Source organism: Argopecten irradians, chromosome 10 (assembly GCF_041381155.1).
Source record: "Argopecten irradians isolate NY chromosome 10, Ai_NY, whole genome shotgun sequence".
NCBI classification, from domain to species: Eukaryota; Metazoa; Mollusca; class Bivalvia; order Pectinida; family Pectinidae; genus Argopecten; species Argopecten irradians.
Window position 1 is genome coordinate 29,943,965 of NC_091143.1, and position 11,342 is coordinate 29,955,306.

The 11,342-nt window shown below is 32.6% G+C and overlaps 1 pseudogene; it reads left to right on the plus strand.

Annotated features, from left to right (window-relative positions):
• The first annotated feature begins 248 nt into the window (after positions 1 to 248).
• LOC138333612 (heat shock 70 kDa protein 12A-like) lies at positions 249 to 8,363 on the plus strand (annotated as a pseudogene).
• The last annotated feature ends 2,979 nt before the right edge of the window (positions 8,364 to 11,342 follow it).

Sequence of the window (11,342 nt, forward strand, 5' to 3'; positions counted from 1 at the left end):
GCATAACAAAATCCAGGGATGTAGATAGTATATGTACAAAATGGGACTGTATGATAATAATAGTATACCTCTATTAACAGTCGATATACGACTCTGTTAACATTACGTGTGTATATGTACAGTATATATATGGTAAACGAGTCAAGGTTGTAGACGTGTACTAATAATGTCTTTGTATAGGTTTAAAATCCCATGTGTATTGGCAAATGCCTTATAACATAAAGGACATTTAACTTCCTGTTCCATCTGATTGGGTGTTATGTTAAACGTTTCTATTATGTTCGGTATTCTTTTATATCAATACTTCCGTTATTGGTGTATACTCGTTAAATCAAATTACGCCTTGTGTACATGATGGCAGACGTTTCTGACTGCGGGACCAAAGACTCAGTTGGATCAGAGAGTACCTCTACCCGTCATCGTAAACCCTCGGGAACTGACAAACGTATCGTGGCTGCAATAGATTTCGGTACCACTTACTCCGGGTATGCTTTCACATTCAGTAAAGAGTATGAGAAATCTGCTGGAGCACGTGAGATATTCGTTAATAGGTGGTCCCCCAGGACAGGGGCTCATCTCTCGGCCAAGGCTCCACCACCGCCCTGTTTGACCCCGATATGATATTTCATTCCTTTGGGTACGAAGCCGAGGAGAAATACACTGATCTGATACAGATGAAACAGCAACAAGATTGGCACTGCTTCAGGAGATTCAAGATGCAGCTTCATGACAGAATGGTAAGACTGTTATATTTTACAAATATTAATTTGCTTATAAGAATAAGAACAATGTTTCATCTTTAAAAGTATTAATTAGCATACAAACGTCTAGGCCTTCGTATATATGTGTATTGTAGTACGGAATACACAATAGAATAGTAATACTATACATATATCATTTTACAAATTGTTATCGACAATGCACTTGTATAAATGTTTTGATGGAATGATCTTAAGGTCTGGTTAAACAATTGTGAAAACGACACTTCATATTAAGGAATTCAAAGTTCTAGTTGTATTGTAAACCAGCGTTCTTTCGCGACAACTAAATTTCGCGATTTCCATTTCAAAATATTCTCGCGGATGAATATATCTTTAAATTTAATTGTGCAAGAAGTGTCATAGATATCAATTCGCGAAGATAAACTTTCTGGAATTTACCTTGATCGCGAAATTTGCGAAAATAAATCGCAGGCGAAAGGAAGTTGGTTTACAGTAGTCAATATCGGCCTCCATATATGAGAAGTTTTGAGTGTGGTGCATGTATCTTTGTTTTGGGAAATGGGTATGATATGTAAATCCTTGCCCATATCATAGCGCAATCTCACCAACGCATCAAAGGCATTGAACAGCACACAACAATATTCCCAGTCATATCATACTTACAAAGGACACATATTAGTCACCACATTCATTCAATACTGGTAGGAAAAGAAATAACCACGAGTATAGACTATGATTCTCATGGCAAAATCACCGAATTACAAAACGTTCTCACAAGGGCGAACGCTCATGTTCATAGTCAAAATGTGACGATGTCAATGGAAATGTTAGAAGAAAGAATAAAGTCAGTTAGGAAGGAGGGAAAAGATCATATTTCGCTGTTATGCAATGAAAGGAACAATTACAATCATCAACAAATATTAATATGCGATTCGATTCGCTTATTGAGATGTTTACTGCTTTAATTTTTTGTTTTTGCTCATACAGACACTCAAGCGTAAACTGAAAATAACTGATGAGGCAGGTCGCAAGTTTCCTGCCAATGTTGTGTATACTGAGAGCATTAAATATCTACACAAGAAGGCACTGGCCTCGATTGAGACGCAGTGTCATGTAAGTGACATTGGAGCAATTCATTGGGTACTTACGATCCCGGCCATTTGGACAGAACCAGCAAAACAGTTCATGCGTGAGGCGGCCATTGCAGTAAGTAGATATCAACCGTAAGTCATGTAATATCATTTCTTGTGCGCCATGTACTTTGTGTAACCGTTTCTTTCGGTGTTCTTTGGGTAACAATATATTGATTTTCTTTACTTTCTAATAGGACAGATTGAAAAGATTAATCGACTTGGTTAGAATCAAAACATAAATAAAATCATGTAAATTCAATTTACAAAAGTAAAAATACATAGATTACATAGGAGAGATTTACAGTGCGCAAAGATTATTTACGCGGTGGTTCTTTATCACAGCACATGATTTGATGTTTAGTGTGGTCTGTGCCTGTTACAATTGTTTGTGTATCACAGCCGCAATGAGTAGACAGCTTTGAAAACACAAGTGCTGATTTTAAAATTATTGACATTTTTGTTATCATTTGGAAAACAAGAAGCATGCAGATCTGTGCAGTTTTGAAGAATTCAAATAAACAAAAATACAAGTTTATTAAAATCATTTAAATTAGTAATCTTAAAAATTATGAATTAAGGTAGCTACATACTTTTGGGGAAACCAATGTCATTTTTTATCAATTTGTCTTTTTCTCGTTATTTTTATGTAAATTTCAAATATGTAAAGAAAAAATGGCTTCTTTAATTTGTTTTTTTTTATATAGATATCTGTGGCTTTAGATATGCCATGTTTTTTTAAGTCGGGATAATGAAAAAGCAATATGATAAATAAATAATCCCAAAATATGCTTCAATGTTTCACAAGAAAATGTGCTTCCTATATTTTGTGTAACCAACCTACTTGAATTCATCTGTATGCAGGCTGGAATCCCAACAGAAAATCTCCGGATAGCGTTAGAGCCGGAAGCTGCCGCAGTCTACTGTCGTTCTCTCTTAGACGGCACATTGACTGACTCGCATGACAACAGATTAAAGGATGCTTTCAGGCCTGGAGGGTGTTACATAATCGTCGACATGGGAGGTAAATGTATTGTAAACTACTATACTATAGAAAATAGAGTGATTTACACTATAGAAAATAAATAGTGAGTGATTTTTACTATAGAAAATAAATAGAGAGTGGTTTATACTATAGAAAATAAAGTGATTTATACTATAGAAAATAAAGGGGATTTATATTATAGAAAATAAAGTGATTTATAGTATAGAAAATAAAGAGATTTATAGTATAGAAAATAAAGTGATTTATAGTAAAGAAAATAAAGTGATTTATACTATAGAAAATAAAGTGATTTATAGTATAGAAAATAAAGTGGTTTATACTATAGAAAATAAAGTGGTTTATACTATAGAAAATAAAGTGATTTATACTAGAGAAAATAAAGTGGTTTATACTATAGAAAATAAAGTGATTTATACTATAGAAAAATAAAGAGATTTATTTACTATAGAAAATAAAGTGATTTATAGTATAGAAAATAAAGTGATTTATATTATAGAAAATAAAGTGGTTTATACTATAGAAAATAAAGTGATTTATACTATAGAAAATAAAGTGATTTATACTAAAATAAAGATTTATACTATAGAAAATAAAGTGATTTGATACTATAGAAAATAAAGTGATTTGTAGTATAGAAAATAAAGTGATTTATACTATATAGAAAATAAAAAGTGATTTATACTAAAGAAAATAAAGTAGTTTATACTATAGAAAATAAAGTGGTTTATACTATAGAAAATAAAGTGATTTATAGTATAGAAAATAAAGTGATTTATACTATAGAAAATAAAGTGATTTATACTATAGAAAATAAAGTGATTTATACTATAGAAAATAAAGTGATTTATACTATAGAAAATAAAGTGATTTATACTATAGAAAATAAAGTGATTTATACTATAGAAAATAAAGTGATTTATACTAGAGAAAATAAAGTGGTTTATACTATAGAAAATAAAGTGATTTATACTATAGAAAATAAAGTGATTTATACTATAGAAAATAAAGTGGTTTATACTATAGAAAATAAAGTGGTTTATCGTATAGAAAATAAAGTGATTTATACTATAGAAAACAAAGAGATTTATACTATAGAAAATAAAGTGATTTATACTATAAAAAATAAAGTGATTTATACTATAGAAAATAAAGTGGTTTATACTATAGAAAATAAAGTGGTTTATACTATAGAAAATAAAGTGGTTTATACTAGAGAAAATAAAGTGGTTTATACTATAGAAAATAAAGTGGTTTATACTATAGAAAATAAAGTGGTTTATACTAGAGAAAATAAAGTGGTTTATACTATAGAAAATAAAGTGGTTTATACGATAGAAAATAATGTTTTTGCAATGTATCCCTACCAAGATAAAATAACAATTGCATTGACATATGATTAAGATGATATGTATCGGTATCAATCTGAAATTATTATTTATTCAAAGATATTTCTTTTTTATTTAATATCATATTTTCTTTATTCGAAAGCTTTCAACGGTGTTGTTGTAGAGGTGTAAATATTCTATATTTGCATGTTACATATGTATCTACCCTATTCCATCAAATTTTTGTGAGCATAACGTCATTTTTCTGATCACAAACTAACGACGCCACCATCTATTCCTACCCACAAGAGCATAAAACTGTTTAATTGATATTTTCTTAAACTCCTATATCTGTTTTGTCGAAGAGAAATCTTGGCTTCAATATAATATTTTGTAAGAATTACACCTTAAAAGGTACACTGTCATCGTTTGTTTAAAGTGAATAGTCGGGCAAAGAATACCAGTCTAAATGCGTTCATTGGCCTTCCAAAAGTTCTCATATATTAATACGACGGTCAAGTTCTGCTTACGTTTCCCAGTTCTGACCATTAAAAGAAAGAAAAGTTGAAAGCATTGAAAGCGAGGCTGCGTGGAAATGTAACCACGGACATAGTCAGCCGGGAGGACGTTTTAGGATTCCTATACTTTAAATTAATTTCTTCGTACGCAGATAGATTCTGACGAGAGATTTTATTTTTCTATTTCATAAGAAATTATACTGGATACATTCACACCATTTTTACCGACTTTAGCCATAAAAGGTACACTGTCATCGCTTGTTTAAGGTATGACTTATCAAGGTAATGAGACATATCTTGAATTCTTGCTATATTGATTTACGTCTACAGGAGGCACTGTGGACACAACTGTACACGAGGTAGCCGAGAATGGTACTCTGATGGAGGTTCGTCGAGCGTCGGGCGGACCCTGGGGAGGAACATCTATTGACGATACCTTCTACGACTACATAGCCGGAAAATTTGGTAAAGAATTCATTGACAACTTCAGAGTTACCAGAGCATCGGACTGGATGATGTTGTCAAGAGAATTTGAGACACAAAAAAGGAAACTAGGTCGTGATGATAATTCAAAAATCAAAATTCAGATTCCTGCAAGACTTATAGCGGAAAGCAAATCTATACAGAACTTTCAAAATCTGGTAACTGAGGAAAACATTTCGCTCGACAAAGAGGAATTGGAAAAGTTCTTCCGCCCATCTACGGATGATATTGTTGCTCACATCCGGTCTATCTTATCGGAGGTGAGCATGGTGGACCTGATTTTACTAGTTGGCGGATTTGCCACTTCCGGTTTTGTTAGTCGCGCAATCAAAAAAGCGTTTCCGGAACAGCGGGTCCTGGTTCCTCTCCAGGCGGAAGTGGCAGTTTTACTTGGTGCTGTGCTGTTCGGATTTGAACCTTTAACCATTTCTGCTCGCGTGTGTAAACACACATATGGAATCGACAGTTTAGAAAAATTCTGCAAGGACAAGCACCGAGTTGATTACAAAGTTATGATTGATGGCGAGCCACATTGTGACAATGTGTTTGGTATAATTGTGGCAAAAGGTGAGAGACTGAGCACTTCTGAGATACGGTCACATGCCTATTCTTCCACACATAAAGAGGACCACAGGAAACACACAGTTATGATCGTCCCCATCTTTGCCTCCACCGATAACTACCCTGAATACACCACAGAAAGCTCCTGTGTTGAGCTCGGCTGCATCCGTGTGGAACCCCCAACAGATGGCTGGCCACAGAAAGTACATTATAATATCGAAATGTACTTCGGACACACGGAATTCGACGTCGTCGTAAGAGACGATTTTACGGGACAAATTTACAAATCCGTTTTTGACTTCTTGAAGTGAGAAATTTCGTTTTATCAAGACATGAGATACATACTATAGAGAGAGTGTACTATATAATATCTCATGAACTTGAATATTTATAGTCTTGATATTCAACCAAACATTAACTTTTCAATTGATTTTAAGACATGACAGTTATTAATCAAATATGGTGGCTGCTTTCTGACATTTCGATGTTTCGCTCTGTCGCCTCAACAGAACGATATTTTCGTCTTTTCTCGGCGATTTAACGAAAAGATGCAATGATCTAAGACGAAAGAACGATAACGGTATTATAGCAATCAGACACCATCATTTTCTTTTCGCCTGCAAATTTGTCAGTGGTGCAGTTACCAAATGATATACCGGTAATTGGAGGAATCTCAATCCAAACTGCTGAACCTTGTGTTGCAATTTTTGGATTGCGAAAAATAATAAATACACAATTCTTCTGATTGATTGATATATAGCATAACTTATAATGACAATATATAATGGTTTACAATAAAGTAGAAAACTTTCTCCTCTGGTGTAAGCCACAGACCCACTTAGACAATCCACATGTATTTAGATAAAGTGACACCGGTAAATGATCAACTATACATGTACCTGAATAACAAAAAAAAAAAAAAAAAAAAAGGAAAATTGATAACATAATGTATCATCATCCTCATTTTGTTGTTTTGTTAATTTATTTATTTTGTTAAACTTTTATTTGAAGATAAGCACTGTTATATTGTACTTTTATGTTTCAATCAAAATTAACGCTATAAAGAAAAAAAAAAGAAACACACCAGCATATACATATATATTTTTGGTTTGTCCATCTTGGCGTTCAAAACATTAGTATATATATTGATCAGAAGTCACTAGTACCTCTACCTAATGAGAAAGTCATGTTTTTGTAATCTGTCTCTGTACTGTTATATATGTGGAAAATGAAAATAAAAATTGTTTCAAATGAAAAATACGTACCCCTTTCAGAAAAGAAGCTGTATTTACAAGACAATTCCAACCTCTATCCAGAAAACATCTTTAATTTATTCCAGATGCATTGCTTCGGTAAGATAACACTATAAAAAGGGCACGAGTTCCAGCATCAAGATGAAATTTATATAGCCTTTTCGAAGGCATTCAATAAGGTGTCAATTACAAATAAACGGTTTTGAAAGACTGGGACAGGAAATGGAATTAGTCAAAACTTTGTTACATCAAATTGGATAGAAGAATGTAAGTAATAGATGTCAGCGTGTTACTGAAAACGGCGAAACATCAGTATTCAGCGGTATTCCACAAGGAAGTGTTCATGGACCAATTTTATTTGTAATACACATCAATGACCTCCCAGAACTATCATCGTCTTCATTGTGCTACATGTATTAAAAAATGGTACAAAATGTATTATACAGGCAGATAAAATGTGATAAAGATATATTAAAGCACTTCAACAAGACCTGGATAAACGTCGAATATTGTCAGATATGTTTTTTTTTTTATATTATCATTATTAGATACACTGTATTCATCCCAATCGATTTTTATGTTATATAAAATAAAGACAGGACAATGAGGAACTAGGATTAAATTGTGAAATGTTCCATAGGATATTGCCATAACTATTAATGGAATTGTAAGAAGAAGATCGTTTGCATATCTTGATGAGTCGATGTTTTAATTGTTGTAAAATCACCTGTTCATGGCTTGTTCGTTACCTCCCTTGTATGTTATTTTAAAAATATATTGTACTTAGGTGTATATATAATGCAACACGATTCAAGACTTTGTTTCGACAAACACAAATCTCAGTTGAACTATGGCGTCATGTGTCGTAAACTTTTAAAACTGTGTCATTTGTACGACTCAGTTTTGATATATTTTACAACGAGGCAGTATCAAGTCCAAATAAATACTGAAAATCGGGATTGCTGTCTCTGCATTCTTAGACACTTTTCCTACTGTCGACTGTACATTCATAATGATTCGTACAACTTACAACTGGTCTTTAGTCTAATCAAGTGAAAAAAAATATAATAAATATAAAACGTGATATATTTGTAAAATAACTAATACAATAATTCCTAACGACAGTAATAATAATTATTTTAAATTTCTCTACTCATCCACTCTCTATCATATTCGTCTCTAACAACCATGCCATCCATATCCTCTCCCGCCAGATTTATAGTCATGGAACAACGAATGGGGAATAGGTGCCTACCAAGAAAGCAATCATTGTAGTCGTAGAAGTCCCCTACCATTGGTTTAGTAGGGAACTCTACCACAACATAAGGAAACTTGCAAACGTAGAGGTAAGTGTAGTACTTGTACACTGTAAGTGTAGTACTTGTACACTGTATCTCTCAATATTTGCACTATTGAAACACACGGACAGGCCAGTCAGGGTTTAGGGGAGCTTTGATTACACGCTGGTACGTTATGCACCTGTGTTTGAAATAACGAATGCAAGCATCGGCCGATTTTAACATCATAACATATAACAACTAAAAGTCGATCAGCCGAACTATTCAAATTTATATTATGTTTTATTAGCTATTATTACTCAAAATCTATATCTAAATATTTAAACAGAAAATATATGATTAAGTTTAAAGGGACAATTCATTCTACGAGAACATTAAAATTTGTATATATATCGGAAACCCCCCAGTTCTTATGCAAATTAGATCAGTCGGTTTTACTGTGATATGTCAGAAAATCCCATGGTGGTGAAATGCGTGTGAAATGTTCAAACTCACTCGCTGTCCGCCATTACACATTGTGGTCGAATATCTTGTATGCCGAACCCAGTCCCTTGCTCGTAGATTAATGCTACTTTTGTCTAGAACAGCTCAAATCGCTCTGACAGAAGTGTGTTTACCTTATTAGGTGAATTGTCTTGCCTAAAAAATCATTATATCACCGCCACAGTGGTTATGTAGTTCATTTGTTTAACGTGCGTGACTTTGGCTCGGATATTGGTACAGCGTACATATTGTACCTGCTTAATCGTATTGATCAACGATTTGTAATTACAACGGCATCAATTAAAATACTAAACAATGACGTGGAATTTGTCAATATCTTATGTTATATGTTTCATAAGAAATGTAGAACAATACATTTATGCCACATTTTGCTTCTTGGTTATGTAAAAGAATTAGCGTGAGTGAATTGTCCCTTTAAAACATTTATAAATTAACTTGAAATAATAGAGTTACTTAATTACAACGTGGAAGCTTTGTTTCATTATATTATATTTCTTTGTGAAGACAATTCCGATAACTCTGATTTCTTCTTTTTATACCTACATACATAAAGTGGAGAATTTAGATCTAGAGTTAATCCCCTTGATCAGTGATTACTACTACATTTAAATTTACTGCCGACTAAACGCGTTCATAACAGATAGTTTTACCAGAGATTTAAATAGTATATTTAAACATCTGGTTTCACTTGTTTAAGTATGTCTTTATGTCTAATATTGTCTTGTACAATTGTACATGTACAAACACAAAACGCCACACTAAGAAATATATATGACAAGATACATCCTCGATACTCCAGGGGTTCCGATCACTTTCTATCTCTGTGATCGGAACCCCTGGAATATCGAGGATGACAAGATACGAATTATTATCTATATTTTAGTAGACGATGAAATATTTACAATAAAACTCCTGGGAACCAGGTCAATAGTTCGAGGAATACAGGGTACATGCATGTATTCGAGTCATGTAGATGTTGGTCATCGACAGTCAGAAATAGGTATTAATGCTCACAATCTTTGACAAAACTTGCATGTCAAATGACGATTTGTTTTCCAGTTTTAGAAATATTTATGAAAGTGATTTGCAATTTTAATGTTAATAAAAATGCACGTTGTAAAATGCTTAGATAATTTGAAGTGTGTGTAGGTCATATAGATTTTGTATACAATATGTATATGCACATCTAGGAGATCACATCAATACTGTTAAAGGTATGGCAGAAATAATTATTCTAGAAATACGTTATTTTAGGGGCGTAGCTATCCATAGACTCCTGTGCATCTACATCATTTTTCTGTTCATTTTAGAATAAATACAGATTACTTTTATACACAATATTTTAAAAGAACTAATTTTTTTATTTGTATCTCAAACTATTCTCTTTTAGAAATCGTAAATAAATGTATGTCTTCAACTCTGTGTGAAGTTTTACGTGAATGTTGCAGTTAGATGATATATACATGTATATATATGTAATGTTTTATTATCTATAGATCTAAGTGATTCTTATTTTGATACATACATAATGTAATCTTCGCGAGGTATTTGTGTACATGTATGTATCTGAGACATTCTACAGAAATGTCTCACTTTCAGTTTTAAAAATCTTGTAAAATGACTATGAGAATATGACACATATTTTTATTTTTATTTATTGGACAATTATCACAGATCAATATGTCAAGTCTGAACATTTGAAAAAAACCCTGTTGCGTTTGATCACCATGGCAATGTTTAAAGTTTAAGCATGTCATTCCTGTAACCAAGGACATATATATATAAATAAATCCTTGCTGTAACAAACAATGTTTTTGTTATAAAAATTATTTTTGACTTATGCGACACATTTATCGTACTTAAAATGGACTGTTTAAAAAAATTCTTATATAACAATACCACAATGTAGCAATTGCACAAAAGCGCAAGAAAATGTTAGATATAAAGGTAACATTTTCATTTTAACAATTAAGTCAAAACTATATTTTATGGATTTGTCATCACTATATCACTGAAGGGATTGACCACAGGTCTTTGGCTCTAATCCGAGTATATAATGTGACACAGTCTATATATATAGTCTACATATATAGAGAGAAAAATGTCTTTAGAGCCAAACGCCTGTGGATTGACCAGTACGGAAGGACCGACGACGAACGAAAAGCGATTGGAGTAGCCCACCATATGATCAATATAACACAAAGAAGACTATATGTGGCATAAAACGGCCTTATAAACAATGTACTGAATGGCATAGTCTACTTGCCTTTTGTCAGACAAATCGATTTATTGTAAAATGTTCAGACTAGGAATATTATTTCCAGTTACAAAGATCTCATTTTATCTTACCCATGTAAACTATTTTACTTTAAATATTAGACTGAAATAAGTCATATTTCTCTAAATTATTTAATACAAATTCACTGATTAAATCGGTTTAACCGTCTAATCTAGCCTATACGGGGATCGGCTGCTCTCGGCTAAATCCGTAGAATTCGTTTGTTTTTCATTCCTAAATATGTATATACCTACTTTCGGTTTC